At 38.4% G+C, this 12,360-nt stretch overlaps 1 long non-coding RNA gene and 1 other non-coding gene across 4 annotated transcripts; one reads left to right on the top strand and one right to left on the bottom strand.

Moving 5' to 3' along the window:
• Nucleotides 1-3,771: 3,771 nt before the first annotated feature.
• Nucleotides 3,772-9,750, bottom strand: LOC106733189 (uncharacterized). 3 transcript variants are annotated; one of them, XR_003546911.1, is made up of 4 exons: nucleotides 9,556-9,750; nucleotides 9,278-9,367; nucleotides 4,580-4,694; nucleotides 3,772-4,408 (listed from the first exon to the last, which is right to left on the bottom strand). It is a non-coding gene; the product is annotated as an uncharacterized LOC106733189 (long non-coding RNA). The 3 variants fall into 3 exon arrangements; XR_003546912.1 differs by lacking the exon at nucleotides 9,556-9,750 and adding an exon at nucleotides 8,105-8,227 and having other exon boundaries at nucleotides 9,278-9,539; XR_001369377.2 differs by lacking the exon at nucleotides 9,556-9,750 and having other exon boundaries at nucleotides 9,278-9,539.
• Nucleotides 7,692-7,798, top strand: LOC114004975 (U6 spliceosomal RNA). The gene has a single exon (XR_003546913.1). It is a non-coding gene; the product is annotated as a U6 spliceosomal RNA (small nuclear RNA).
• Nucleotides 9,751-12,360: the final 2,610 nt, after the last annotated feature.

Below are 12,360 nucleotides of genomic sequence, written 5' to 3'. Positions count from 1 at the left end.
GAATCAGAATACAAAGTCAGTTGTTTGGGGATGTAAATCGTCTGAAGATATGAAAATGACTGGCACCATAGAATTTCTCTGATCTTTTTTGGGGGACAATCTAATAAATGCATGTGACTCCCTTTAGCCTGATACCTGGCAGTATAAGGGTATTGAGTATCAACAACAACAGAAAAAATAACCATTGACAGCAGGCAAATACTGCTTTCGTGTGTAAATGCTTCTCAATGGCCCTGCTAGAGTAGCTTATGAAAGCACATTTCTGCATGTGTGTACAGGCCACGTTTTCATCACATGTTTTCAGAATGGCTGCTCTCCACAGCCAAGATTTCAAGAAGCATGTCAAAAGGGACAAAAGAATGAGAAATAAATGAATGAAAATGTCTACAAACTCAATAGTAGAGAAGTAAAAATTAAAATTTTAAACCCACCACAAGCTCATCATAATAGCGAGAATAATAAAAACAAAGTATTTAAAAAGACAAAAGATTGAAAGAGTTGGCAAAAATATAGTGATTAAAATTGACAAACACTCCTGTTGGCAGTGTAAATCAGTAGAGTTACTTTGGAAAATGGTTTGTCAGTTATCTACTTAAGCATACCCTTCAAACCAGCAATTCTACTTCTAGGTTGAACAGAACTGCACCAATACATTTTACAAGAAAATTACAAGAAAAGTAGTGGGATAAAAAAAATTATAGTTACCAATTGGGAAAATTGAAGAGGATATGAAGGTCTTGTCTAGGGTGTTGTTAAAGTCTCATTTCTTGAACTAAGTGATAGTTACATGGTTTTTTGATAGAGTGTTTATTTTTGTTTTTGTTTTGAAGGAGAATTGACCTGTAGACTTTTGGGTTTTGTCTCTTTATTATGTTTGTCTCAATAAAAATCAAGTACATAAAATAAACAGTGGGCCCAGCCTGTAGCTTGCTGGTGAAGGTGGCTAGATCATACATGGCCAATCATGCAGTTCAAGTCCTGAACCCAGCTTGAAAAATATATGAGGTGCATGCATGTTTGTGCACACCCAAAATCCCATGAAGAGCTGGAGGAGAAGAGACGGCATCATGACCATTCCCCATGGGGTGTGCTATCTTGTTTTCTCTCTGTCTCTCCAGGGTACCCCCTGCAAATTACAAAAAATTTGAACATTAAAAATTTTATATAAATTGGAACCAGCAGTTAGCATAATGGCTATGTCGCTGGACTTCCATGTAGTCGACCGCAGTTCGCGTCCCGGACCCAGTGGCTTAAAACTCACGCCGGGCACATGTGCGTGCGTGCCCAAGATCCCGAGAGGAGAATGGAGGAGAAGGGATTGCGGTGTGACCATCCCCCCGGGGGTGTGATTTCTAGCTTTCTGTCTCTATGTCTCTCTCTGTCTGGCGAGTGCACGCGCCCTATAGCGAAAATCTCTCCAAAAAAAATTTTTTTATATAAATAAAGGGTGATGAGAGGAGCATAAAGAATACAGAGGGTCACAAAACTTTTAGAGATAATGGATATGCTCACTATGTTAATTGTCGTGGTTTCATGGTTAAGTAGATATGTCAAAATCAAATTACATATCTGAAGTATACGCAGTTTCTTCAGTCAATTACACTTCAAAACAGTATAAATTATTGTCAAGCTCAGTAGAAAAAAATATAGATTTTAATAAGTAAAATAAAAAAGACTAAGAACTCACTAGCTAACCAAGTTCAATAGTTTAGAAAATAGGATTTTGAGTTAAAATTGGAAAAAAATTATAAGTAAAAAATTAAAGATACTGAAAATGGGGACAGTCAAGGAGCAAACAGATGGCATAGTGGTTAAATCACTGGACTCCCACGTGGCCAATAGTGATTCGAGTCCTGAACCCAGTGCTTGAAATTCTCACAGGGTGCATATGCATGTGCGCCCAGGATCTCAAGAGGAGAATGGAGAAGGGATTGTGGCATGGCTGTCACTCTTGGGGAGTGATTTCTCAGTTTCTCTCTCAATCTCTCTTTCTCTCTCTCTTTCTCCCCGGGAAGTAAATGTGTCCTAAAGCAAAAATATCTTTAAAAAAAAAAAAGAAAATGGGGCCAGCCAGTGGCGTGGTGGTTAGGGTGGTGGATCCCACAGAGACAACTGCAAAGTTCAAGCCTAGACTCAGGAGTTTGAAAACTTGTGCGTATGTGTCCAAAATCTCAAGAGGAGAATGAAGGAAATGGGACTGTGGTGTGACCATCCCTGTAGGGAGTGCTTTCACACTTTCTTACCTCCTCTCTGACTCTGTGCCACTCTGTTAAGTACACACGCCCTATAGCAAACTAAAAATAAATTTTAAAATAGGCAAATAAAAATCACCAATAAAAAAGATATAGAAAATAAATATATCATAAAATCAGCAATGACAACTGTTAGTTCTTTTTAAACATGAAATTCAAAAAAACCTAGTCAATCTGATACAAAAAAGTTACGTATGATTAAAACACATATACTCAAAACCACATACATAAATACATATAAAGTAACAGTAATCAGATATTGTAGAACTCAAAATTAGATTAATAAATGGAACACTTGAACTATCGAGAGAAACCCTTAAAAATACTCATGGCTTTTGATTACTGAAATTAGTGACAGAGGTGCCACTTCAAAGAAGCAGAAAGGGTCCAAAATATGGAGTAGCAGTTACATCACTGGACTACCACATGGACAACCATGGTTTGAGTCCTGGACCCACTGGCTTGAAAATCATGTTGGGCACATGTGCATGCAAACCTAAAGTCCTAGGAAGAGAATGGAGGAGAACTGTCCTCATGGCCATCCCCCTGGCGGGGGCAGGGGTGATTTCTCACTTTACTTCTCAGTGTCTCTGTCTCTTTCTAATGACGCATGCATCCTAAGGCAAGAATCTATTAAAAAAAAAAAGAAGCAGAAAGAAAGGACATTTACCAATGAGAGAGAGAAAAGGAGGGGAAGTATTGACACTATTGAGACAATACTGTATCTGTATAGCAAAAAATAATACTGTACCTTAATGTAGTTCATGCCACATAATATATTTCCAAAGGCAATAAATAAATAAGCATATAATACAAATCTCAGTAGCTGTCATAGAAGAGGAAATTATTTCTTTATGCAAAATGATATTTTAAATAATTTATAAATTGGAACACATCACAATAAAAATTTTATTCGTCAAATGACACAGTAAAGCATGTCAAGAGAAGTGACAGAATGGGAGGAAATAGTGGTCTCACACCTAACCAAACAAATTTATTTTAAAAAGTTATTTTAAAACACAGGTTCTGACTAGCTCATGATCCTCCTACCTCTACCTCCCAAGTAGTAAATAAACATTTTTAATTAGGAAAAAAACAAAGATCTTATAAAAAAAAAAAGTAGACAAGACACTTGAACAGACACTTAAGATGGGAAATTTCTAAGTGTTCAATAGATGTATGAAACATGCTTAATATCTTCAGTAAATGGGAAAATACAAAATAAGACATCAAATAAAACTAAAAAGTACCAGTAGGGACCAGCAGGTGGCACAATGTCTATGTTGCTGGACTCCAACATAGTAGACCATGGTTCAAGTCCTAGACCCAGAGGCTTAAAACTCATGCCCAGCACGTGTTGTGTACATGCCCAAGATCCTGAGACAATGAGGAGAAAGGACAGAAGTGTGGCCATCCCCCCTGGGGGGTGATTTCTCACTTTCTGTCTGTTTCTCTGGCGACTGCCCAACAGGAAAAATCTCTTTTAAAAAAAATAACAGTACCAGTAAACGTACAGAACTGAATTCTCAGAACTAAAGTTGGAGTGTAAGTTGTACACATTTTGGGAAACTGAAAATACATGATGGATGATAGCATTTTATATATATATGTTATATACATTACATAATATACAGTAATACTACAATCTCCTTGTACACAACAAAGGGATAAACTCACACACATTATGTACTATGATAAGAGCTCATTAGTCCAAACATTTGAAACCAAGGTGGAGGAAGCAGGAGGTCATTATGGAAAAGATGAATGGGAAGGTATAGGGGAAGTTGTTTCTAGAGGTTAGCCGTATTCTATGTCTTATAAGTCCAATTAAAACAAATAGTATAAAACACAATATAAGTTACACAAGATTAACATGTGATATATCACATATATGTATGTTTTCGCTATGTTTAAATTTTGCTATAGGGCATGTGCACTTGCTGGAGAGACACAGAAAGAGAGAGAGAGAGGGAGGGGAAGTATCTCCTAGGGGAAATGACAATACCTCAATTCCTTCTTTATTCTCCTCCTGGGGTTTTGAGCATGCATACACAAGTCTGGCATGGTTTTCAAAATGCCACGTCCAGGTTTGAACTTCACAGTCAGCTATGTGGGATGGAGCTAGCTGCCTTCACCACCACACCACCTACCTGGTCCTACACATGTGTTTAAAAAAATGTAGAATATAAGAAAAAATGTAAAAATATGTATAAAATGTAAAAAAAATATATAGAAAATACGTAGAATATATGAAAAAATAAAATCTTATAGAGGAACATAGAAATATTTTATTACACACACCATATACACAGATTAAGAAAACTCACCTTTACAAAGATAATCATTTTTCCAAAATTCACTTATAAATATAATGATATCCCATCAAAATTCCAATAAGTTTTCTTTTCATGAAAAAATAGACCAAGAAAATCTTAGGTTTACCTAGAACACAAAATACATATACATATATAATTAGGTACACAATTTCTGAATTAAGGCAATGAAAGTAACTAATATTACAAATAAAATATCATGAAACCAACCACATTAAATGATAACCACATACACAAAACAGATAAAGACAAAGGGACCAGAATCTAACAAAACCCATAGATAAATTCATACTAAAATAGGAATTGTTGGGAGGGACTATGGCTGGCTGGTGGTTAAGGCAGCTGGATCCCACAAGGATGACTCCATGGCTCAAGTCTCAGAGCCAATGGATTGAGAAACATGCCGGGTGTGTTTACATCTGTTCCCAGAATCCTGAAAGGAGAGAGGCATGGAGGAGTGGGGATTGTGGTATGACTACTCCCTTTGGCGAGTACCTTCTCGTTTCCTTTCTCTCTCTGTCTCTCTCCAGTGATAAGCACACATGCCCTCTGGCAAAATTTTAAAAAAATTTAAAAAATTAAAAAGGAAATAAGAATTGTTTATTTATAGTAAGTGGCATTTAAGAATAGAGAGACAGATGTAAATCCAACTACCTGAATTATATTAAACGTTCATCAATTAAATAATATAATCAAAAGGTACAAACTGTCACACTGGATTCAAGAAAACATATACTCTTTAATTTCAAAGATACAAACAGTCCAATAATTAAAAAATGAAAAATAAATGTAAAGAGAAACAGAAGAGTGTGACATTAGCTGGCCATCATAATCCTTTATCATCATAAAATCATACTTTTATTAAAACTGTAATGAAATAAAATTGCTACTACAAATAAAGAGGGGCATTTTACAAAAATAAAAAGGTCATGGGGCAAGCAGGTGGCGTGGTGGTTAAGGGCATTGGACTCTCACATGGCTGACCATGAATCCAGTTCCAGACCTAGAGGTTTGCTCTCTTACTTTCCCTCTCTGTCTCTCTCTCTTTCTCTTTCTGTTTGTGTCTCTCTGGAGATATTAAAATAATAATAAAAAATAAAGTTAAAGAAAATAATTCTTAAAAAAAAAAGATAAAAGGGTCAATCCAAACATGATGACAATTAGAGATAACATGCATCTAGCAAAAAAGCCCAAGATTAAACAAAAAAAAATAACTAAAGCTAAGGAAAAAGCATACTTTCCTACATTAATATTTGGAGACATCTATATTCAACTTTCAATAATGAACAGAACTATGCAAAAGACAGGAAAGAATATGGAAGACTTGAATAAAAAAACCTTTAAAACAACCTGGTAACAAGTGTGTGTGTGTGTGTGTGCGCGCGTGTGCACGTGCGCGCAAGATAGATAATATATAATACATAATATATAACACACATTATATATTTAAATATATTTCTATATCACTTCCTAAAATAAAATAGGTATAAAATTGCACAGAAACCATTCTCCAAAAAAGGTAACTTGCTAGGTCATAAAACAGCTTCAATATCAGGTAATGTATAGTTAAGGTACTAGACTTCCACATAGTTGACCACCTGAAATTCACACCAGTCATATGGGCATACATGCCCAAAATCCTAGGAGTCGATTGCAGCATGGCCATCTCCCCAGACAACTTTCTCATTTCCTTTCTCTCTTTGTCTCTCTGAGTGCACACACCTTACAGCAAAAATCTCTCTTAAAAAGCAAAAAACAAAAAAAACTTCAGTAAATTTAAGAAGACTGAAATTATACCAAATCTGATCTCTAACCACAATAGATTTACATTCATAATCAGTAACAATAAAATATTTGAGAGGTTGACAAATATGGATAAACTTACTCTCAAAGAGCAGTAGATCACAGAAATCACATGTGAAAACATTTTGAGATAAATGCAAATAAAAACACAATGTACCAATACCAAAGACTAAAGGGATGCAGATAAAACAGGGCTTAGAGGTAATTTTATAGTTGTATTGCCAATACTTTGAAAAAAGACTTGAAGCCAATTTCCTTAAGAAACTGAAACAAAGGAGAAACTAAATAAATCCCCCCCAAAATAAAACAAAAACGAAGAAATAATAAAGACCTGAGTAGAAAAGATAGAGTACTGAGAAAGTGGTGCTCCCTGACTGCTGGCATCAAAATCCTGAGGTGGGACCATGGGAAGTGGGAAGCAAACACTGCCCACCAAGACTCCCAAACTCTGTGCCCAGTGATACCTCTCAAGTTTAATACTGGGTCCTACACTGCCCTATCAATTCTCGCTTCTCCTGGAAGCTTGGTCTTTTCACACCCTTAGAGAGCTTTGGGGACAGTATGGGGGTCTGCACAGACTCCAGGAGGCACTTCCTAGAATGAGGGATTGGGACAGGGACATGGCTAGGTCTTCAGTCTGGAAGAACTGTGAAGTTCTCCTGGGACTTAAGGCAGAGACTGGGCTTTCCCAAGCTCCCATGTGTTTCTACAGCTTGGGTTTCAGCTGCTGTAGAATGTTTGCAGTGCTCTTCATTATTATTTTCCTGGATTGGTGAAAACCATTAATGAAAGTCAATATTTGGGGCAATTTACTTTGAGTTCTCCTAAGCCGTCACCTCTGAGGTTTCCATTTCTAATTTATTAGAATATCTTATTCTGGTGGAATTTTTGTTTTACCTATATTTTCTAGGCTCCCTTTCTGAAACCATGATGCCACTAAAATTAATGCTCTAGACCTATATTAGGGATGTATTGTTTTCCTATGAAAGCCCTCTCCACTAAGTAACATTTCCTTAAGGGAACGGCAGTTAGCATAATAGCTATGTTGCTGAACTCCCACGTAGTTGACCGCGGTTCGCGTCCTGGACCCGGTGGTTTAAAACTCACGCTGGGCGCGTGTGCGTGCATGCCCAAGATCCCGAGAGGAGAATGGAGGAGAAGGGATTGCAGCGTGACCATCCCCCCTGGGGGGTGATTTCTCGCTTTCTGTCTCTATGTCTCTCTCTGTCTGTCTGGCAAGCACACACGCCCTATAGCGAAAACCTCTCAAAAAAAAAAAAGAAAAAGAAATTGAAACAAAGGAGTGCTCGCTTCAGCAGCACATATACTAAAATTGGAACGATACAGAGAAGATTAGCATGGCCACTGCGCAAGGATGACACACAAATTCGTGAAGCGTTCCATATTTTTTAGAATTTTTCTAGAAAGAAGATGGGAGACATTTCAAAGTAATTTGGTTTTGTCATGTACGCTCTCAAAGAAAATCAGTGTTACTACTATCATGCCTCAGCACTGTCACTTTTAAAACCTGTCAGGGTGACACTAAATTTGGAAATGGGCAGTGCTCAATTTTCATGTTGCAAATGTAAAATAGAAACTTGAGTGAGCTTAATGCGTTCTGTTGCTTTCATAGTGAGAGAAGTAATAGGAAGGCTTATACTTTCAGGAAAGGATAGAACTAAAGATTTAACAACTAGAAAGCCTTAATATCTTTACCTCAAAGTTTACTTTGGAGTGGAAATCGTTGCATTGACTGGTTTTGCATGGTTTATTTAGTTAACTTTATAGGAAGGAATGTTAACCGTCTCTTTAATAGTCTCTTGACTCTCTTACCACCTGCTACAGGTAATAGAAAACAAGTCAAATAGATGACTTCTTAATTGTGAACTTATTTTTTTAGTGTGGAGATAAATTTTTCAACAGAAGTTTGCCTGTAAGGTTAAAAAAAAAAAAGAAATTGAAACAAAGGAGAAACTAAATAAATCCCCCCAAAATAAAACAAAAAGGAATAATAAGGAATAATAAGGACCAGAGTCTTTACTTAATTATGGTCTTGCTGATCCATCTCAACTTACTACCTTCTCCCTTCTGTAAATTCTACCAAACCTCCAAATGGCATCCAGTGGTTAACTACTTCAGGAGAAGGTAACATGACTAAAATTTTGTCCACGTGAGGAAGTAGGAACAGTAATTACTTGGGCCATGGAAAACTAAAAATCTTTCCCTTTCCAGACTCTTGCCTCAGCTCTGAAGCACTAGTACAGAGGTCAGGTCATAGGGGTATTCTTTCATGTGAGATTCCGATGCAAAAGGTGCCCTCCTTTTAACTTTGTAACACTGACTTTAATCCAAACAAAACAGTACCATCATCAAGTATTCCAAGCTCCCTAAGAGAAATCACTGTCCCTGAAGGCTGGGATTTGTCTTTGCATAAAATTCTTTAAACTTACACAGGAGTGCTAGACAGGCCACACAAGTGCAGAAGGGAACCAGAAGCTTCACCTCTTTAAACAAACCAAGACAATCCACAAACACAACTGCCTCAGTAAGCTGTTCTCTGCAAAAAATCCAGTTACTTCTACAGGAACCTGCGTTTCAATAGTATTGGAAATATGCTATTACAGATAGGTAAACGGAGTGAGATACAGGGCAGCGATGGGCTCCTGTGGCAGAGGTGGAAAACAAACTCACTGCTGACTGCCCCCCTCCCGCCCGACCCACCAGGCTCCAGCTGTCTACGGAGCTCTCTCACTCACCCTCTTCCCTCCGCACCCCGTGGTCATTTCGGACTGGACCACCCAGATTCCGGAGATTCTGCAACTCCTTTGTACACCTAAAGCACAAGCCCACTTCTGACCAAACCATTTTTGAATGCAAAGCCCAGCTCACCTCTTTTCCCGCCCTGGACCTGCACGTTCAGCTCTCGCTATCCGGAGAACGGCCCAAACCCGGGGCTGCACCTTCCGTCAGGAGCCACACCTCCCCCACCTGGCATCCACCACGTTCCGGCTCCCACCAAGAAGTGGTCCCTTGCAAATTCCAGTGTTCCTCAAGAACCACAACAGCTTTTTTTCACTCTCAAACTCACCTTCAGAAACAAATTTCACTCCATGTCCTGCACAGAACTGTCAGAAGAGCCGCCCTTTCAACTCCAATAGGAGCCACACCTCCCCCACCTGGCATCCACCACGTTCCGGCTCCCACCAAGAAGTGGTCCCTTGCAAATTCCAGTGTTCCTCAAGAACCACAACAGCTTTTTTTCACTCTCAAACTCACCTTCAGAAACAAATTTCACTCCATGTCCTGCACAGAACTGTCAGAAGAGCCGCCCTTTCAACTCCAATATGGCGGAATGAGTGGCGCTTCACATGCGCAGAAAGAATCCGGAAGAGCCGCCCTCGCTGTCCTGCACTGATGACGTCACAGTCAGAGAGACTACATTTCCCATGAGGCTCTGCGATTCTCTGTAGGCACCAAGGGAGGGAGAAAGTTCCTGTGCTTTCTCAGAAGAGTCCTGTTACCAGGATATCAGGACCTGATGGGGGAGGAATGGTCTCTATGCAGGTGACTGAGAGGTATGATTCTGGTTCATTATCAAATTCCGGGTTGACATTTCTGGAATAATGCAGAAATTCGCACGTGGGTTACTTTATCAATGACCTTCATAAGTAACTGCTATTTTGTTATAGTTGTTGCTATTATACAACCCGCATCTATTTTTTGCATGTGCATCCTAAATCATGAAAAATAATGTGGTTTTTTTTTTTGATTTATTAACAAGGAAATGATTAATTGGGTAACTCTTGTGATCACCAAAATATAATTGTCTTCACCCTCTAAGCTAAGTTTGGAGTGTTCACTGACTCTCACAGTTGGAAACCTCTTCTAGTGTATGTATGGAAAAAGATAGCAGGGTCAAAGGGTAGGTGCATTTCAGTCTTGTGTCTGTTTATATTTCTACTGTCTGGTAATCATTTGCCTAAAAGTTCCCATGATTGATCTAGAAAACCTAGTTAGTTATTCTGTGTCTTGTCTGTATGTGTGAGAGAGACGGGCCTGATGTATTGACCTTTCTCTCCCATAAACCAGGCAAGGAGTTTTGCAAGGGATTTCAACAGAGCTTTTGTTAAGCTTCAAACATGGAAATACCCATCTTGATTGATCACAGTTGATGTGGACTTGAGTGGTTAAATGGAGAGTAGGGTGAAAAGTGAGTAAAGAAGGGATAGTCAGATAAGGGTTGTGAGGGCCTGGATCTTGTTCAAGATGTATCCCTGGCTCTTGCTTTGTCTGTTGTATATCCAGGCTTGTTTACATTCCTGTCTTCTCTGAATCTGCAATTTTCTAGGGTCGCTTCCCAGTAAGGCTGCCACAGTTTCTGGAGCAAATAGCAAACAGCCTTGCTGACATGCTAATTGACCCAAGCTTTGTTCCAAGGTCGGGGGGCACACAACAGTGGTCTTGCCAACATGTTGATCCGACCAGAAGCGGAGCTCAAAGGTCGGGAGGCTCAGACAGATCCTGGGACCTCGCCGAGTCGGACTCCTCCAGAGATATAGGTGTCATTCCTTTTCTTTGTGGGCTTCAGGTTTTCACCTATAAAAATAATACACATTTGGATGGGTAGACCTCACCTGGGGCTCTCCTCTAGTAACAGAAAGGCCAAGAGTGCAGTATCTTCCCTCATCCTATGATGGTTAAATTTCCAGAGACATGGAAAGGAGGCTCAGAGATTATCATGAGGTGTTTTGAACATTAACACTGTAGTGTGGTTTTTAGAGAGTTTTTTGTTAAGCTCATTTTCCCACTTTTAATTGGGTTAATCATTTATCAGGGATAGGGAGGTTAAGCTGCTTGAGTTCTATGTGTATTCTGGATATCAGTCCCTTACCTTAGGCATAATTTACAAAAAATATTCTCCCATCTGATGGTTGTTGATTTACACTAATTATTGTGTCTTTTGCTATGGAGAAATGTCTTAATCTGACGTAATCCCACTTGTCTATTTTTGGGATTACTGCCTTTACTTTGGGAATTTTATTTAAGAAGTCTTTGCCTACACAATGATCTAAGAGTTTCCTCAGGATTTTCCACCAATAGATTTATAGTTTGAGGTCTTAGGTTTAGATCTATGATAGATCTTTGATCCACTTCAAGTTGATTTTTGTTAATGGTAGAAGATGCAGATCCAGTTTCATCTTTCTGTAGGTGGATACCCAGTTTTTTCAGCACCATTTGCTCAAGAAGTTTTTCTTTTCCCACTGATTGACGAGCGCCTTTTGTCAAAAATAGGTTGGTTGTAAATTATGGTTTATTTCTGGGATCTCTTTTCTGTTTCATTGGTCTTCTTGGCTTTGTGTGTGTGTGTGTGTGTGTGTGTATGCAAGTACCATGCTGTTTTCATTATTACAACTTTATCATATATTTTGAGGTCAGGGAGTGAGATGCCGCCCACTCCTCTCTTCTTGCACATAATTACTTTGGCAATATGTGGTCTTTTATGATTCTAGACAAATTCTATGATAGTCTTTTCTAAATCTGTAAAGAGTGTCTCTGGTAATTTGATTGTAATTGCATTAAACATGTAGATAAATTTGGGATAAATTGTCATTTTGATTATATTAATTCTTCCAATCCAGGAACATTGGATGTCCTTTCACTTTTTTGTGTATTTTTTATATCTTTTTTAAGGTTTTTATAGTAAAGTCTTTGAGTTCCTAGGTTATGTACTTTATCCCTGGGTGTAATACTTTTTGTGGCTAAGGTAAAATGGAATACTTTCTTCAGTTCTACCTCGGTCACTTTGTTGTTCATCCATAGAAATGCTATAGATTTGGGATGTTGATGTTTTACCCTGCCATTTACTATATTCATTTATTACTTTGAGAAATTATTTTCATGGATATTTTGGGTCTTCTATGTAGACCATCATGTTATCTGCAAATATAGGTAATTTCAACTCTTCTTTCCCT

The sequence above is a fragment of the Tupaia chinensis genome, unplaced genomic scaffold (genome assembly GCF_000334495.1).
Source record: "Tupaia chinensis unplaced genomic scaffold, TupChi_1.0 Scaffold140965_1, whole genome shotgun sequence".
NCBI classification, from domain to species: Eukaryota; Metazoa; Chordata; class Mammalia; order Scandentia; family Tupaiidae; genus Tupaia; species Tupaia belangeri.
This window is presented reverse-complemented; position numbering and strand designations above follow the sequence as displayed.